Raw genomic sequence first — 18,657 nt, forward strand, 5'->3', positions numbered from 1 at the left:
TGTGGAGCTGAGAGTAGTGAGGAGGAATGCTTGAGGATACAGCAGGATATAGATTGACTGGAGACTTGTATGGGAAAATGGCAGGTGGTATTTAATCCAGACAAATGTGAGGTGATACATTTTGGAAGGTCTAATGAAGGAGGTAAGTGCACAGTAAATGGCAGAATTCTGAGAAGCACGATCATAGAGCAGTATCTAGGTCTACAGGTTCACAGTTCCCTGAAAATGGCAACCGTAGTGGAGATGATGGTCAGGGCAAAGTGCATAAAAATTGGTCATATTGCAGCTCACTAGAACTTCAGTGAGGCTACATCTGCAATGTCGTGTACAATTCTGCTGACCAAACCACCACAAGGATGATCAGCTTTGCAAAGGGTACAGAAACAGGTTACCAGGATGTCACCTTGTTTGGAGGATATTAGTTATGAGGAGATGTTGGATAAATTTGGTTTGTTTTCATTTAAACATCAGAGGCTGAGGAGCAATCAGGTAGAAATGTACTAAACTGTGACAGACATGGATAGGTGGAGTCTAGAGTAGAAATGACAGTGTGTAGGGGACATAAGTTTAAGGTATAAGGGAAGAATGCAAAGGAGGTGTGAAAAGTAAGTTTTTACACACAGGACAGTATGTGCCGCGAATGCATTGCCAGAGAAAGTGGGATAAGCAGGTACAATCACAATGCTTAAAAGACATCTTGATGGATTTGTGAATTGGCAGGGAATAGAGAGATACAAACTGTGCAGGGGAAATAAAGAGATTTCATGATTAGAAAATCGTGTGTTAATGGATGCTTGTGGGCTAAAGGGACTGTTCCTGTTCTATAGTGTTATTTGAGACCTCAGTTTTTCAAATACAGACTGGAATATTGGTAGAGTAAGAGGCAGCAAGGGTAAGTTTTCCTGGATTGTATGCACGACAAAGTTCCGAAAACAGTGCATTCAGTTCAAAAAGAAAGAGTGCTCGTTTGATCATACTTCTTGGGAATGATGGGGGCCAAGTAGATCAAGTGTCAGTGGCAGATCATTCAGGAGACCATGATCACGTGTAGGAAGGTGCAGAATAATGTCAGATAATAACCAGCATTAGTTCAGAATAAGAAAGCTCAGTTGATGGAGAATTGTCTTCAACAGAGCAAGGTCAAAGCTGGACAGCAATGACTGGAGTGACAGGTTGATGGGACAAAGTATAAATAATAATAAGGGCTACTTTCAAAGAGAAGCTGGCTCAAGTACACTCAAAAAGGAAAGGAAGGACAAACATTCAGGGCTGCTTGTATGACAAATAGAATTTAAGATAAGATATAAAAAAAACACATGATAGGTGTCAAGGAGAAAAGTCGAAATTGACAGTCACGAGGAACACAGAAGGCTCAGAAGTTGGGGCAAGCAGGTGAAAAAGCACACAAGGAAGGGAGACAGTTCGGAGAAAAGGTTGGCAGCCAGTTGAGAGGGGCTCATAACATACTGGCTATAACAATGTAGGAGACAAACCAGAGAAACATGCAGGTTCTGGGTTCAGACAGGGGAAAACTTTAGGAGCCCCTTGGCCTCATCAGAAGCAGCAGAGGCAGTGGATCGATTATCACCATGAGTTAGAAAATGAAGCTCTTTGAGCTCCTCACAGGTGTTGCAGGTGAGGATGGAGGATACATGGGGGAGGGTGAAAGAGATGTTCAATGAGAACAAACTTTTATTAGACACATCATTAAAAAAAACATACTGCAGGTCACACAGAAAACTGTTTGATTTGACTCTGATTCTAAATATAAAGACTGAGAACTGGAGTTATTTAAACCAGTGGAAACAGATTCCATTGAAACGGTTCAGTACTGACTGATTGAAAGCAAAATGCAAACATCCAACAGCTACTTACAAACTCACTTCTGTGTCAGCAAATGAGATAAATGAGTGAATCCCTTCCCACCCTCAGAGCAGATGAATGGCCTCTCTCCAGTGTGAACTCGCTGGCATATATTGAGGTTAGTTGATCATCTGAACACATGTCTACAAAAAACACACGAATGGTCCCTCAACAGTGTGAACATATTGATGATTCATCAGTTGCCCAGAACATTTAAAGCACTTCCCACAGTTTGGACATTTAAAAGGTCTCTCGTCAGTGTGAGCAGCGTGTGTGCCAGGACTGTAGTTAACCAAGTGAATCCCTCCCCACAATCAAGGCTTGCATTGTGTCAGTCCTGGTAGTTAATTAAAACTGGTGTCCACACACACAATACGTGTATGGTTTCACACTGTGAATAATGCTTTCTCCTTCCATGTTCAAAATCTGATAATGTTCTGTTTACAATAAACTGAGGGGCCCATAAAACGCTGGGATTGTGCCTGGTGTCAGTTTCCCTTTGAATACTCCGTGAAATCAATTTAAAACAGAACAATGCAAATAAGAGAGAGTCCACACAAACACCAGGCTGCCTATGATATCAGCTGGTAATGAATCTGGTAGTTTGATTAGATTAGATTAGACTAGACTCCCTACAGTGTGGAAACAGGCCCTTTGGCCCAACAAGTCCACACTGCCCCTTGAAGCATCCCACCCAGACCCATCCCTCTATATCCCACACAGCCTTGAACACCACGGGCAATTTAGCATGGCTAATCCACTAATCCACCTAGGCTGCACATCTTTGTGGGAGGAAACCGGAGCACCTGGAGGAAACCCACACAGACACGGGGAGAACGTGAAAACTCTGCACATACAGTTGCCCGAGGCTAGAATTGAACCCGGGTCCCTGGTGCTGTGAGGCTGCAAAGCTAATCACTGAGCCACCGTGCCACCCCATTGGATTAATGATGTACTATAAAAAAGAAGTGACCACAAAAGCCAGTGATTCATTAATGTCGATCAGGGAACGGAACCTACCACCTGGTCTGGACTTACACAAGACTCTGACCTCTTTGTGAGTGGACAGACAAAGAAAGAATGTGGCGAAAGAAGTGAAACACAGGTATTGAATAAATCCACATCTCAATCAGAACTTTAACATCATGTCACAAACCCTTAAAATTCACTACTGTGAACGTCCAGTGTGGAAGATCTATATGGAACACCATCACGGTGAGGACCCCCTCCAAGTCACACATCATCCTGACTTGTCTGAATCCGGTGCAGGATGAACTGAAATTTCCTCCAATTACCCAGCGAGACAGCTTCTACACTGACTGCAACCTTCTGTCCAGTAACTGTGTGAAGCTGAACCAGGCTGTTCACAACTCTGAAAAAATACTTCACACTAAGATGAGCTTTCAACCACATCATCACCAAACCAACTGTTTCCATCTCAGTAACATCACCTGACCCCATCCACGTCTCAGCTCATCTGCTGCTGAAACCCTATCCATTCTTAATTACCTCTAGATTTATCTGCCCTAACACTGACCGGTCCCCCATACTCAACTGTCCCGTAATGTTGGAGTGATTCAAGTCTCTGCTCTCTCAGTTCTAGTGTTATTGGCCCGAAGTGCATCACAAATAAGTCAGCAGATTTGTTAAAAGACTATCCAACTTAGCATCATGATAGTGCCAGGCAGCGTGAGAAGTTTTTCCTTGAAGTGAGAATGGGACCTACTTTCCACAGGACTGTACAGTAGTTACTCTCACCGAATGCTGTTCTGGATAAATACTGAGGATGAGGTAATGTAGGTTTTCCCCTCCCTCTCTCGCACTGTTCTTCCTCACCCCTGTTGTACCTATTTTGTTTCTATGCCTCCTGTATACTCAAACATGTCTGTGTAGCTCCTAGAAAAAAAAACTTTAAGAGAACTTCAAGTATATATTTTTTTCTTCATGCAGCAAATTATATGTGTATTGTCTCCTCTTTTCTTACACACAGTAAAAATCCTGTGGAGAAGAAAATGCCACTTGCTCAACGGACAGTTGCAGCAGTGAGATTCAAACCCACATCAATGAAAAGACTGCAGTCTTCATTCAGCTCCTTAGAATGTTCAGCCACAGTAATTGACAAGTCGTGGTCATCCTTATTGTCTTTGACGATAATGTCGCTGCACCAAATTTTAGTCATGGAGCAGGAGGCCTCAAGACAGCATTACCATTTCTTAAATCTCTAATGGGTTCCCAAGCTCAACACCAATTTTGCCTCAAATCCCTGCAAAGTCTCCAATTTCTCTCAGGTCACTTCTCAAGCTTTTCCCTTCTCAAACAGCCAAAAGTTCTTTTCTTAACAGAAAGTGTTATAGAAACATAGTAGGTCTGAGACAAGTGAAATCATGTTAGTTTCAAGAACTTAGAACTATTTCTCTCTCCACAGGAATGGCTTCACTAACATCCTACATAGTTGTTACAATTTTTAACAATTATGTAGCAATTAAAGTTAAAATTCTATTTTCTTTCTTTATCATTTGCAGCACCAGCATAGGACTTTAGACCCATTTCTGTCCTTTTCCGTACCAATCCTGAATCAGAAACAGCTATCAATAACTATCTGAGAGCCCCGCTGAATTTATCCAGCACTTTTTTTTGGACAGAGATTTAATTTAGAAACACAAATTGTCCAATGTGTCAAATGCCTGAAATACTTGCTCACAAGGTCTTGGTGTCTGTCTGTTTAAACATTGCGCTGTGAAGACTTCAATCATCCATTTTAAGCAACAAGCACACAGTAACTGAACAGTCTTCACTTAAAAATACATTTCCTTCCTCATCTTTTAAGCTTGTTTATTTCTTTGTACCACTTAGTAGGAAGTCATACAACTGCACCAGAAACCTCTGGTCCTTCGAATCTTTTTAACCAATGGCTAAAAATGCAGTCCATAACATGAGAATTGGCAAAAGTTGTTGACACATAGAACAAAGAACATGTTGTGTGAGACTCAGCAAATAAATGAACATTTCTTAGACTGTAGCTGAAAAGAATTGGTTTATTGAGACAGATTTATTCACCATTTAACCGAGTGACTGGAGTCATACAGGCTGCTTAAAGATGAGGGAAACAACATCACTAAATTAATTTTGAATGTTAAATCCTGGAGCAAGTACCGAAAATGGGTTGCAATGTGAATGAGAAGAATACATTGGAACCTTGGGATTTTCTAAAGCAAATACCTTTTACTTCCTTGGACTGCAGTGGCGTCAGTGAAAAAACCCATTCGTCGCCTTATAAAGCAAGATTTGAACACTGACTGTGGGAGGCCAAGTTAGCTCAGTTGTTAGAACATACGCTGTTGAAGTGCAGGGTTGTGAATATGAGCCCAACTTTGAGCACGACCTGTTTAATTACTTGGTATTTCCCCTCTGCAAATTCCCTTCCTCCAGCTATTCTTGACAGGCTAACCCTTTCATCCCATGAATCAGCTTAGCGAATCTCTTTGTACTGCATTCAACACCAGTATATCCTTTCTTAAATACAAGCACCAAAACTGTAAATAATATACCAGTATGGCTTCACCAACATCCAATACAGTTGTTACAAGATGTCCTTATCCTCAAACACCAACACCTCGCAATTAAGGCCAAAATTCCATTTACTTTCTTCATAACTTCAGCAGTTTGGGACTTCAGACCCATCCTTGCCCTTTTCCATACAAATCCTGAATCGAAAAGTTATAATAACTGCCTGCAAAATGCCATCCCACTGAAACTTCAACCACTTGCTCAACTTTGTAACCGAAAGTCAAGTCCAGGACCTTCCCCTTCCTTGTTGCATCTTCTACTTAGTGGCTGAAAAAAATGCTGCCCTGGATGTATTTTTAAAATTCTGATAAATCCTTCACACGACGATGCCTACATTAATGTTGAGGAAGTTGAAAGCTCCTGCTACCTCAATCCTGCTATTTTTACACTTTCTCAAAATTTGCCTCCTTATTTATTTGTGGAGTTTTCAAAGACGCCGCCCCTCCTTATTGCTGTAATAGATTTCCTAAACAAAATAACAATATCTCCTCCTCCTTTACCAACTCCACTGCCTTGCATGAAGGCCCTATATCCTGGAATACTGAGCTGCTAACCGTGTCCAAGTGACAGCAATGTCTTTATGACCCCATTAATTTGTATCCTCAAATCATCCGCCTTATTCACCTGACTCCAAGCATTAAATACCATTCACCCTTAAACTCCCTTATACCTTAACCTGGCCTGTGACAATGCCTTCCAGACTCTCGTTTCTTCTCTTTTTGGCCCTTGTTATTATTTTGAACATTCTCTCTGGATTTCAGCCCACTGCTAAGTTATTTACAAGGCCCTCAACAGTACTGGAAACCCACCCCCACCTCCCACAAGGATGCAGGTCCCATTCCAGTTGAGGTGTAACTGCTGTGTGTAATTCTAGTCTTCCTGCTAAAGGAAGGGTGTTGTAAAACTTGAAAAGATTCAGAAAAGAAGTGTAATGGTTATTATTGTAATAGTGTACCATTAGTACACTAAGTTTCAAGCATTATGGGATGACCCTGTTCCCAATTGCTCATATGAACTGTACTGACTGTCATTGAGTGAAAAGTAAAAACCTAGGTTACTCACACTTGGAGGTGAGGATGGAGGAGTTAGGGCAGATGGACAGCCTTTCAAAATAAACTAGTCTGCTTTTGAGATGAAGACTCAATGCACAGTAGTTTTAATAAAAAGTTAACTTATATCGTTTTTTTTCTCCCAACTAGGTAACCAAACACGTGGTGTTTTCAAACATCATGAGAAACATGCCCAGATAACATGACGTGGACACAGATAATAGGAGCAACATAAAAAATTCCTACAGATTCTTGGGAACTCATTGGTGGTTATCCACAGTGGCTCAGCGGTTAGCACTGCTGGCTCACAATGCCAGGGACCCAGACTTGATTCCACCCTTGGGCAACTGAGTGTGTGGCTGTTGGCATGTTCTCCCTGTGGCTGCGTGGGTTTCCTCTGGGTGTTCTGGTTTCCTCCCATGTGTTGGTTAGGTGGATTCGCCAAGCTAAATTGCCCAGAGTGTTCAGGGATGTGTAGATTAGGTGGGTTACCAGGACATGTGTCTGAGTGGCATGCTCTGAGGTTTTCTGTGAATTCTTGGGCCAAACAGCCTGTTTCCATACTGTCGGAATACTCTGAATTCTATGAAAACCAGTCCTAATGAACTAGGAAATCCTTTTTCACAGTGTGCAGGTGGATTGTCTTTACCCACTGTGAATGTGTTGATATACAGCAATAAAACGTCATCATTTTCAAAACCTACCCTACCGTTACGTATTTGTTATTGAGATTAATGCAAAAGGACGAATAAATTAAACACCATTTATTTCAATGCCAGAGGCCTAACAGCTAAGGCAGATGAACTCAGGGCAAGGTTGGAAACATGGAACTGGGTTATCATTGCAATTACAGAGACAAGGCTCAAGGATGGACAGGGCTGCCAGATTAATGTTCCAAGATATAGATCCGATAGAAAGTCAAAGCGGGAGGGGAAGCAAAGCATGACAGGAGTGAAAAGCGGCATTTTTGAGCAAGGATAACATTATGGCTTTACTTAGGCAGGATATAGCTGAGAACACATCCAGGGAAGTTATTTGGGTGGAACTTAGAAATAAGAAAAGGGACGATCACTTTATTGGGATTATACTATATGCCTCCCAATAGTCAGCAGGAATCTGACAAACAATTTTGAAAGAAGATCTCAGTTATCTGTAAGAATAACAGGGTGGTTATGGAATGGATTTTAGTTTTCCAAACAGATTGGGAATTCCATAGTGTAAAAGGCTTGAATGGAGAGGAATTTGCTGAGAGTGTACAGGAAAATGTTCTGATTCAGTATGCGATGTATCGACTCGAGAAAGAGCAAAACTTGACCTGCTCTTGGCAAATAAAGCAGGACAGGTGACTAGGGTATCAGTGGGGGAGGACTTTGGGGCCAGTGACCATAATACTATTAGTTTTAAAATAGTGATGGAAAAGAGTAGACCGGGTCTGAAAGTTAAAGTTCTATATTGGAGGAAGGCCAATTTTAATGGTAGTACGCAAGAGCTTTCAAAAGTTGATTGGGGCAGATATTTGCAGGTAAAACGGAAAGGTTCAGAAGTGGGAAGCCTTCAAAAAAAAAGATAATGAGTGTTCAGGGACAGTATGTTCCTGTTCGGGTGACGGACAATGCTGGTCGGTGTAGGGAATTCTGGATGACTAGAGAAATCAAGGTTTTGGTCAAGAAAAAGGAAGGAAGGGCATGCCAGGTATAGACAGCAGAGATTGAGTGAATCCTTATAAGAGTATAATGACAATGGTATACTTAAGAGGGAAATTAGGAGGGCAAAAAGGGGACATGAGGTAGCTTCGGCAAATAGTATTAAGGAAAATCCAGAGGGATTCTACAAATAGATTAAGAACAAAAGGATAACTAGGGAGAGAATAGGGCCCCTTAAAAAGCAGCAATGCCGCCTTTGTGTGGAATTGCAAGAAATGGGGAATATAATAAAACAAGTATTATGCATCAGTATTTACTACAGAAAAGGATATGGAAGATATAGACAGTGGGGAAATAAAGAGCAACATCTTGAAAATTAGCCATATTTCAGAGGTAGTGATGCTGAACGGCTTAAAACGCATAAAAGTGGATAAATTCCTGGGACCTGATCAGGTGTATCCGAGAACTCGGAGGGAAACTAGGCAAGAGATTGTTGGGCCCCTTGCTGAGATATTTGTATCATCGATAGCCACAGATGAGGGATCAGAAGTTGGCTAATGTGATGCCACTATTTAAGAAAGGTGCTAAGGAAAAGCCAGGAAACTATAGGCCAGTGAGCCTGATATTAGTGGTGGGCAAGTCATTGGAGGGAATCCTGAGGGATAGTACTTGAAATATTTGGAAAGGGAAGGACTGATTCGGGACAGGCAACATGGCTGTGTGTGTAGGAAATCATGTCTCACTAACTTGATTTTTTTTGAAGAAGGAACAAAGAGGATTGATTAGGGCAAAGCAGTGGATGTGTTCTATATGGATGTCAGTAAGGCAGTTGACAAGGTTCCTCATGGTAGACTGATTAGCAAGGTCAGATCACATGGAATACAGAGAGAACCAGTCATTTGGAAACAGATCTGACTTGAAGGTAGAAGACAGAGTGCTGGTGGAGGGTTGCTTTGTAGATTGGAGGTGTGTGACCAGTGGTGTGCTGCAAGGATCAGAGCTGGGTCCACTCATTTCTGTCATTTATAAAGATGATTTGGATGTGAATGCAGGAGTTATAGTTACTAAGTACCAATCCTTGCAGCATACTGCAGGCCAAAGGCCTTTCCAAATGGCCAGCTCTCCCTGGATTCCATGTGATCTCACCTTGTTAATCAGGCTACCATGCGGAATTTTACTTACTGAAATCCATATCGAAAACATCCACCAGTCTGCCATCAATTTTCTTTGTAACTTCTTCAAAAAAAACTCAATCAAGACATAATTTCCTATGGACAAAGACATGTTGACTATCCCCATTCAGTCCACGCTTTCCAAATACATGTAAATCCTATCCCTCAGACTTCCCTCCAACAACTTACACATAACTGACATCAGGCTCACCAAAAGTTTATTGTTCCCTGGCTTTATGTTACCACCTTTCTTAAACAATGGCACTGGAATAGCCAACCTCCAGCCTAACAGCTCACCTATGACTGTCAATGGTGCAAATATCTGAGCAAGGGGCCCAATCGCAAGCCTAACTTCCCGCAAAGTTGGAGAATACACCTGAAGAAGTCCTGGGGATTTATCCACCTTTATGCTCTGTAAGGCATCCAGCACCACCTCCTCTATAATATGGAACTTTTCAAGATACACATTCATTTCTAAGTTCTCTAGCTTTCATATTCTTTTCCACAGTAAATACCGATGTAAAATACTTGTTTTGCATGTCATCCATCTTGTGCATTCCCATACATAGGCGGTCTTACTGTGCTTTTAAGGGGCATAATAGTGTCAAAATTGGCCTTAGTCCCATTGAAAACTTTAACTTTTAGACCAAGTCTATCCTTCTCCATAACTATTTTAAAACTAATACAACAATGATCATAGGCCCCAAAATATTTCTCCCACTGACCTCTCAGTCACCTGCCCTACCTTATTTCCCAAGAGAAGATCAAGTTTTGAGCAGGGACTAATGACACCAGTACAAACAGCCCAAAGATCCAAGTTCAATCCTTGATTTAAAAGCAAAATCCTTCAAATGTGGTTGTGGTGAACTTGCTGGTGTGTTAACAGTTTGCATGATTGAGTGAATCCCTTTCCACACATAGAACAAGTGAATGGTCTGGCCCCAGAGTGAACTCGCTGGTGTCTCAGCAGGTTGGTTGAGTGAGCAAATCCCTTCCCACATTCGGAACATGTGAACGGTTTCTCTCCAGTGTGAATTCACTGATGTGTCAGCAGGTGAACTGTCTGAGTGAATGCTTTTCCACACTCCGAACAGCTGAATGGTCTCTCTCCAGTATGAAGTCGCTGATGTGTCAGCAGGTTGGATGAGTGAGTAAATCCCTTCCCACACTCAGAACAGGTGAAAGGTTTCTCTCCAGTGTGAACTCGCTGATGTACCAATAGTTTGGAATTGCGAGTGAATCCTTTCCCACATTCAGAACAGATGAATGGTCTTTTCCCAGTGTGAACTTGCTGGTGTTCCAGCAGAGAGGATGACTGAGTGAATCCTTTCCCACACACAGAACAGGTGAATGATTTCTCTCTGGTGTGAACTTGCTGGTGTCTCAGCAGGTTGGTTGACGAAACGAATCCTTTCCCACAAATAAAGCAGGTGAACAGTCTGTCCCCATTGTGAATTCGCTGATGTGTCAACAGGCTGGATGACAAAGCAAATTCTTTCCCACATACAGAGCAAGTGAATGGCCTCTCTCCTGTGTGAATTTGCTGGTGTTTCAGCAGGTGAGATGTCTGCGCAAATCCTTTCCCACACACAGAGCAGGCAAACGGTCTCTCCCCACTGTGAACTTGTTGGTGTTTCAGCAGGTTGTTTGACTGAGTGAATCCCAGCCCACAATCAGAGCAAATGAACGGTTTCTCCCCAGTGTGACTGCGTTGGTGCATTTCCAGCTGGGATGGGTAAATAAATCCTTTCCCACAATCCCCACATTTCCACAGTCTCTCCCCAGTGTGACTGCGCTGGTGTTTGGACATTTCAGATGAATCTTCACAGACTCTTCGGCACACAGACAATACGCATTTCTCCCTGGTGAACAGTGCTTCTTCCTTCAATGTTCAAAATCCTGAGATAATTAGGTTATGACAAACAGATTGAGTGTCAGATCTGGATGTGGTTTTGTTTGATTTCTCTGAATGCAATCAAAATTTCAAACAGAAAAGTAGAGAGAGAGAAACCAGAAGAATACACACAAAGATTGTGAAACTCTGAAATTAATCTGGTCAATTGTGGATCCAACACCGAGGGGCACTGCTGGATTATCAGTAAAACTGAACCGGTTCATTTAATGTCCTTCAGGGAAGGAAAACAGTCAGCGTTTGCCTACAAAAAAAAGAGATAGAGTTTGGACAGACATGAAGGGCAGGCATTTTATACATCAGAAAATGAATCCAATTCCTGTTTTCTCCCCATACCCTCTGATGCTTCTGAAGGGCTGAGAATACACAGCAAAATACCTGAAATCTGAAATAAAAACAGAAAAAGATGGAGATACACAGCAGATCTGACAGCATCTGAAATGGTGACAGATGCAGGAACCATTGCAATCTTGAAGAAGTGTTGAGATGATCATCCATTGCACCATAATATAGGTTACACACCGAGTGCCAGAAAACGGGCCTAGCTTCAATAGGTGCTTGATGGCCAGCACCGATACAATGGGGACAGTGTGTTCAACAATTGTACCCGAGTGTCTGACCCCATTTAGTTCCATGTTTCTCTCCTGTTCTCTTTTAGGAAACAGGCAGCAGCAAGTAGTGAAGAATGCAAATGATATTTTGCCCTTCATTGTGAGAGGATTCGAGTACAGGAAGAGGGATATCTTTCTATAAGGGCCTTGGTGAGACCACACCTGGAGTCGTGTGCACCTTTGTTCTCCTTTCCAAAGGAAGGATGGCCTGGCTACTGAATGATCGTAAAGAAGGTTCACCAGACCAATTCCTGGGATCTCAGGACTGATGCATGATGAGAGAGTTTTGATCTTGATTAATCCTTCTTTCTTTTAATCTTTCAGCCACCGACAACATCATGAACTAATTTCACGTCCCATTTGCTGATCTGAGTCTCTTACTACTGAAGCTATACTTTGGTTCCCATTCCCCTGTCATACGAGTTTAAATCCTCACCAGTGGAACTAGCAAAAGCATCAACAAGAATATCTGTCCCAGCTCTGCCCAGGACAATTGTTCAAGCTTGTGCATGTCCCACCTTCCCCAGAAACAAACAGTCTCAAAGCCTCAGGAATCTAAACGCTTTAAGTTATATCTCCAGCCATGCACTCATCTCATCTGTCCTCTTATTCTCGCTTTCACAAGCACGTGCATTGTAGCAGCTCACACTGTTACTGGATTAGATCACAAAAGGTCCTGTGGGGGTCATAAAAGAGTCCTGTTGAGAAGGAACATTTGGGAATTTACTTGGGTTTCTGTAAACAGGCAGTTCAAAACACATAAGCATTTTAATAAGAGGCAGTTTTTAAAGGCCTGGTCCAGCCACAATCACAAGTTTGTTACTTAATTAAAAAGTAGAAGCAAAAGTCTGATCCTACAGCATTCTGAACTGTTTAGGTAATTGTAACCAGAAATGCAAACAACCAATTAACATGAAATGGTTAGCTGAATTCCTTGAGCGAATGTTTGTCAGCAATAAAAGCAGCTCACTGCATCATTATGGAAGGCAAAGCAATAAATGGTGTAAACACAACCTGTAAAAGACCAACAACATAGGAAGGGGCAAAGAAAGGTTATAAAAGAGAGAAGTCAGGGCTGCAGAGAGATAAAACAATTGAAATGTAGATATGGATAATTTGAATAAATTCTTACATGCAAAGATCAACGGAAGAGTGACAAAGATAGATTGCAAAATCCGAAGTGAAGACATGATTAGTGCCTTAGTTATTTGTGAAATCTAAACAAGTTTTGTTTAATGGCTTGGTAAAGCTCTAAAGTGACTGAATTTCATCCTCAGTGGAATTTGAATAGATGCTTTTTATTAAAACAAGAAAGTAATAATGGAAAGCGCTTCGAGTGGAAAATGAAACTTCAATTTAAAAATCATTTGCAGCATGCAAATCGTTGGGGTTGTAAACTGCAACAGCAAGTCAGAAACACTGTTTGTTTGGTCTCTTAAGCTGAAGTGAGAGAGGGATTTTTCCACAATTTTCAACTGTATTACAAAATTGTAGTTACTTTATATCAGAGTTGAGTTTAAAAGACTTTATCACAATTCCTAACAATCCACACTACAGTTAGTAGAGAATTTGGAAAAGTTCTCAGTGATAAGCTACTATTTTGTTTTTTGGCAAAAAACATGGTGCAGCTGGCAAATGTCTGAGGAGGAATATAACTGTCAAAAGCATTGTCAGGTCCCAAAGACAGATGAAGTCATTTTCTAGCTAACCTCAGGAGATTATAGGAGGGTTTAAGGCTGAACATAGTATTGTCCATGATTGTTTGCTTACTGGATTGGATATATTGATTTGGGGTGTGTGGCTAACAATGACAACAATATTGCATGTAAATAACATCTAGCAAAAGGAATAAAAATATTACAATCAGCCAGGGAAAGTTTGAGTATCATTGCCCACTCTTCCAATCTGAGCTGTATTTAAGAGGGGAATTAGGCCTCACGTGAAAGCCAGGTTTGGAGTGGACTCTGGCCTCTCCCACACATGCGGTAACAGAGCTCTGAATAAAGGTCGCTTGTACAACTGAACACAACACAAAACTCCTCCCTACCACAATGTGGCAATGGGTGTAAGCTTGACAATACTACATTTGAGATCTTGTATTTTAATGTATCTCTTATCTTCCTATCTTCAGCTTTCAGGTCCTCCTATGTCACTGGTACAATCGGATGTTCACCCTCCCACTCCAGAATGTCCTGAAGCTGTTCCATGTCATCGCTGATCCTGGCACCAGGGAGGCAACATACCATCCCGGATTCATGTCTCTCTGTGCCCCGTACTATTGAATCCCCTGTCTCTACAGTCATATTCATCATTTTCCTCCCCTTCTCCGCAGCAGAGTCACTCCAAGTGCCATGAACTTGACTGATGCTGCTTCCCGATTGGCCACCCCACCACCACCAGCCCTCCCCCGACCAAACAGTACCCAAAACAGTATATTTGTTTGAGGACGATGACCACGAGGGACTCGAGCACTTCATTTCTGAGCCTTTTACTTGTCTGATGGCCACCCATTCCCTTGCTGTCTGTGTAATCTTCACCTGCTTGTGACCAATCTGTTGAGAATGCTACCACAACCTTCTCAGTATCATGAATGCTCCATACTGACTGCACCCACAGCTCCAGCTCTGAAAAACAGCTAACCAGTAGCTGCAGACGGATACACTTCCTGCACAAATAGCCAATAGGGACACTGGTAATATCCCGGAGTTTAACGCGGAAAAGTGTGAGGTGATTCACTTTGGAAGGAGTGACAGGAATACAGAGTACTGGGCTAATGGTAAGATTCTTGGTAGTGTGGATGAGCAAAGAGATCTCAGGATCCGTGTGCATAGATCCCTGAAAGTTTCCACCCAGGTTGATAGGGTTGTTAAGAAGGTGGATGGTGTGTGAGGTTTTATTGGTAGAGGGATTGAGTTTCAGAGCCATGAAGTCATGTTGCAGCTGTACACAACGCTGGTGCGGCCACACTTGGAGCTCTGGTCGCCACATTATAAGAAGGACGTGGAAGCATTGGAAAGGGTGCACAGGAGATTTACCTGGATGTTCCCTGGTATTGAGGGAAGGTCTTTTGAGGAAAAGTTGAGGGACTTGAGGCTGTTTTCGTTAGAAGAAGGTTAAGAGGTGACCTAATAGAGACATACAAGCTGATATGAGGAGTAGATAGGGCGGACACTGAGATCCTTCTTCCTCGGATGGAGGTGGCCAGCACGAGGGGCCATAGCTTTAAATTGAGGGGTGATAGTTGTAGGACAGATGTCAGAGGTAGGTTCTTTACTCAGAGTAGTAAGGGCGTGAAATGCCCTGCCTGCAACAGTAGTAGACTCGCCAAGTTTAAGGGCATTTAAGTGGTCATTGGATAAACATATGGATGATCATGGAATAGTGTGGGTTAAATGGGCTTCAGTTTGATTTCCCAGGTCGACACAACATCAAGGGTCTATGTTCTATTGTGCTAGACAAGGACAACACAGACCTGAGGGCTTCTGTTGTGACTTCTCTCCAGATTAAGCCAGTTTCTGCCTTAGAGAGAATTTAATGAAGCTAGGTCCTTCCCCTTCATTTCAAACATTACTATTATAAAATCAAAAGTCGCTAACTTTATATAAGCTAATATATACTTTAAAAACTGAAAGAAAATTCTTTCCAGTATCAATTATCAATTGACTGTTTCCGTTAGGACGGTGAGACTTTCTGAACTGCCCAAACTGAGACTGAGCATCACACTCAATCTTTCAGTTTCACTTTCTTTCTGTTTCACCCAACTCCAAAGCACTCTCATTTAGCCAAGCAGCACTCACAGTGCAGCCTTTTCATTTTCATTTTCATTGTCTGCTCACACCCACTCTGATCTCAGCCTCCCATACTGTTTCAATTCAGCTCAATGGGAGCTCAGGGAACAGCATCTTCACGTTAAATGCAGTAATTTATAACCCTCAGGACTCCACACAGACTTCAGCAGTTTCAGGATCAAAAGAATTGTCAGGATCTGGAAGATTCCACTTGAAGGGGTGCTGGAATTTGTGCCCATAAGGAATTTTAAAAGGAAGTTTGCAGATATTCAAGAATGAAGAATATATAGATTAAAATCATGAAGTGGGCGATTGGGACTAAATATGACAGTTCTTTCAAGGAGACGAGGTGTTGTTTGGACAAATCTGCCCCTCTCAGGCCAATATCTCCTTTCTCAGCTGCAGGGTATAGAACTCAACACTTATCCCAGGGGTGATCAAACCAAAAATTTGAATATTCTGCTTTCAAGTTACAACCTTACCAGGAATATTCTCCCATGGATAGAATGGTTAAACCTCTTCCCTTTCGCATTTAAGTGTCAATGATACTCAGATCCTGATCACTCTGCTTAATGGAGAACTTGCATGGATCCTGGTCTGCAAATTATTCTCAATTAATACCCTGTAAAACAAATCCATAAGAGACAAATAACTGTCAGCCCTGGATAGAAATCCAAAAAACACCACAAGATTGTTTGGAAAAGGCAAACATTTCTCTTGGTTTCCGTTCGTTATGTATAAATCCTCCTGTTCAAATCACCCTGCTCCCCGACACAGAAAGATGCAGAGGGAAAATACACCCATTATTAGAGACGGAGGAAGTCAGATATTAATGAATTTGACCAGGGAGCACAAGGGGACTCAGAGCACGTTCAGTGATTTGATCCCAATCATATGAACACTGGGCAAACGGATATGCTTTAATAGATCATAATATTTAAAGCAGGACTTCCGAAAGTGAGAGTGCAACAGGTAACATGAAGTTCTGAGCAAGGGTTAGCGGATCCGAAACGTTATTTTTTTAATTCACGGATGCTGCCAAACCTACTGAGCTTTTCCACCAACTCTGTTTTTGAACATGCAGTTCTGAACGCGTTTTCGGCATTTCTCCTCCACTAAGTATCTAACGTGTAACTGCAGCAATTTATACTGCCTGAAGCCAGTACTCCGCCAGCGTCAAAAGTCCTTCCCAGGAAATACACGCCACGTCTCAGTCTGGGGAAGAAGTCCAGAAAAAAAAAACACATTTCGCTTCTATATACCCGCCCCCCCCAAAGAAAGGCTGCGCTGGCGTTCCACTGCAGGTTGCCACCTATAAATATGGCGATCCGGCATGAGTCCCAAAGATCATTGCCCCTAATAAAGATGGTGGCAATCACCTCTGCCTATCGCAGCCTCAGGTCCGCAGCAATTCTTCCATTTGCTGCAAAACACGGGGCCGGCATGTTAAAATGTATGTTTTCTGACATGCATCGACCGCAATTAAAACCTCTCAGTCAATACCGAAACTATTTCCCTCCCGGTTTTTGCTCCTTTCCTTTTTGTCCCGTGTACTGTACCTTCCGAAAGCAGCCGACCTTCAGTCGCAGAGATTTTGCGCCCCCGAACAAGGGCGATCACGTGATTTTCACACAGACAAACATCTCACTCGCTCTGATTGGTTGGAGGGTAGGCCGCTTCCATTGGCCCCGCCCCGTGCTCCGATTGAACCAAAGCTGACATCGCTCACAGGGAGACAGCAATAGCTGCAGGTGTTGGAGTCACAGATGACACAGTGTGGAGCTGGAGGAACACAGCGAGCCAGGCACCATCAGAGGAGCAGGAAAGTTGATGGTTCAGGACCCTTCTTCAGAAATGGGGGAGGGGACGGGAACTGAAACATAAACAGAGTGGGGGCTGGGGAAGGTAGGTGGGAAGGTGATAGGTGAGTGCAGGTAGTCAGTGGTGAAGATTTTTCCTGCTGTTCATCAGCTCTGTGAGTGATGGTGAGTGTTCATCCCGAGATGAGGGAAAAAATGGGCCACTCCTGATTCTCCTAATGTAAGGCAAAACAACAGCTTGTATTTTATGGAAACTTTTACTCTGTCATTTTCCTCGATGTTTTGGCTGTTTCGGAGACATGGATAGAGCAGGGTCAGGAATGGATGTTGTAAGCTCCAGGGTTTAGATCTTTCATTAAGGACAGGGAAGGTGGTAAAAGAGGGGGAGGTGTGGCTTTGTTAGCCAAGGACAGTACAACGGTGGCTGAAAGAACTCTTGATGAGGACTCGTCTACTGAGGTGTTATGGGCTGAGGTCAGAAACAGGAGAGGAGAGGTCACACTGCTGGGAGTTTTTTATAGGCCCCTGGAAAGTTCCAGGGATGTGGAGGAGAGGATTGGCAAAACTATTCTGAGCAGGAGTGAAAATAACAGGGAGATTAGCTATGGCAGACATTAACTTCCCTAACATTGACTGGAAATGCGATAACTCTAGTATGTTGGATGCATCAGTTTTTGTCCAATGTGTGCAGGAGGGTTTCCTGACTCAGTATGTTGAAGGGCCGACAAGAGGGGAGGCCACACTGGATCTGGTACTTGGTAATGAACCAGGCCAGGTGTTTGATTTAGTGGTAGGTGAGCACTTTGGACAGAGTGACCATAATTCGGTTATGTTTACTTTAGCAATGGAAAGGGTTAGGAATATGCTCCAGGGCAAGAGTTATAGATGGGGGAAGGGCAATTATAATGCGATTAGGCAAGACTTAGGAGGCAGAGAATGGGTTAGCAAAATGCAAGGGATGGAGACAATCGAAATGTGGAGCAGGTTTAAGGAACAGATATTGCTGTCCTTGATAGGTATGTACCTGTCAGGCAGGGAGGAAGCGATTGAGGTAAGGGAGCTGTGGTTTATGAAAAAAATTGTATCTCTTGTTAGGCAGAAGAGGGAGGCTTATGTGACGATGAGACAAGATGGTTCAGATGAGGCGATGGAGAGTTACAGATTAGCTAGGAAGGATTTAAAGAGAGAGAGAGAGTTAAGAAGAGCAAGGAAGGGACAAGAGCAGACATTGG

General features: G+C 42.6%; 1 pseudogene; it reads right to left on the reverse strand.

Moving 5' to 3' along the window:
* Positions 1-4,878: 4,878 nt before the first annotated feature.
* LOC132209091 (gastrula zinc finger protein XlCGF7.1-like) lies at positions 4,879-17,236 on the reverse strand (annotated as a pseudogene).
* Positions 17,237-18,657: the final 1,421 nt, after the last annotated feature.

Source organism: Stegostoma tigrinum, unplaced genomic scaffold (assembly GCF_030684315.1).
Source record: "Stegostoma tigrinum isolate sSteTig4 unplaced genomic scaffold, sSteTig4.hap1 scaffold_66, whole genome shotgun sequence".
NCBI classification, from domain to species: Eukaryota; Metazoa; Chordata; class Chondrichthyes; order Orectolobiformes; family Stegostomatidae; genus Stegostoma; species Stegostoma tigrinum.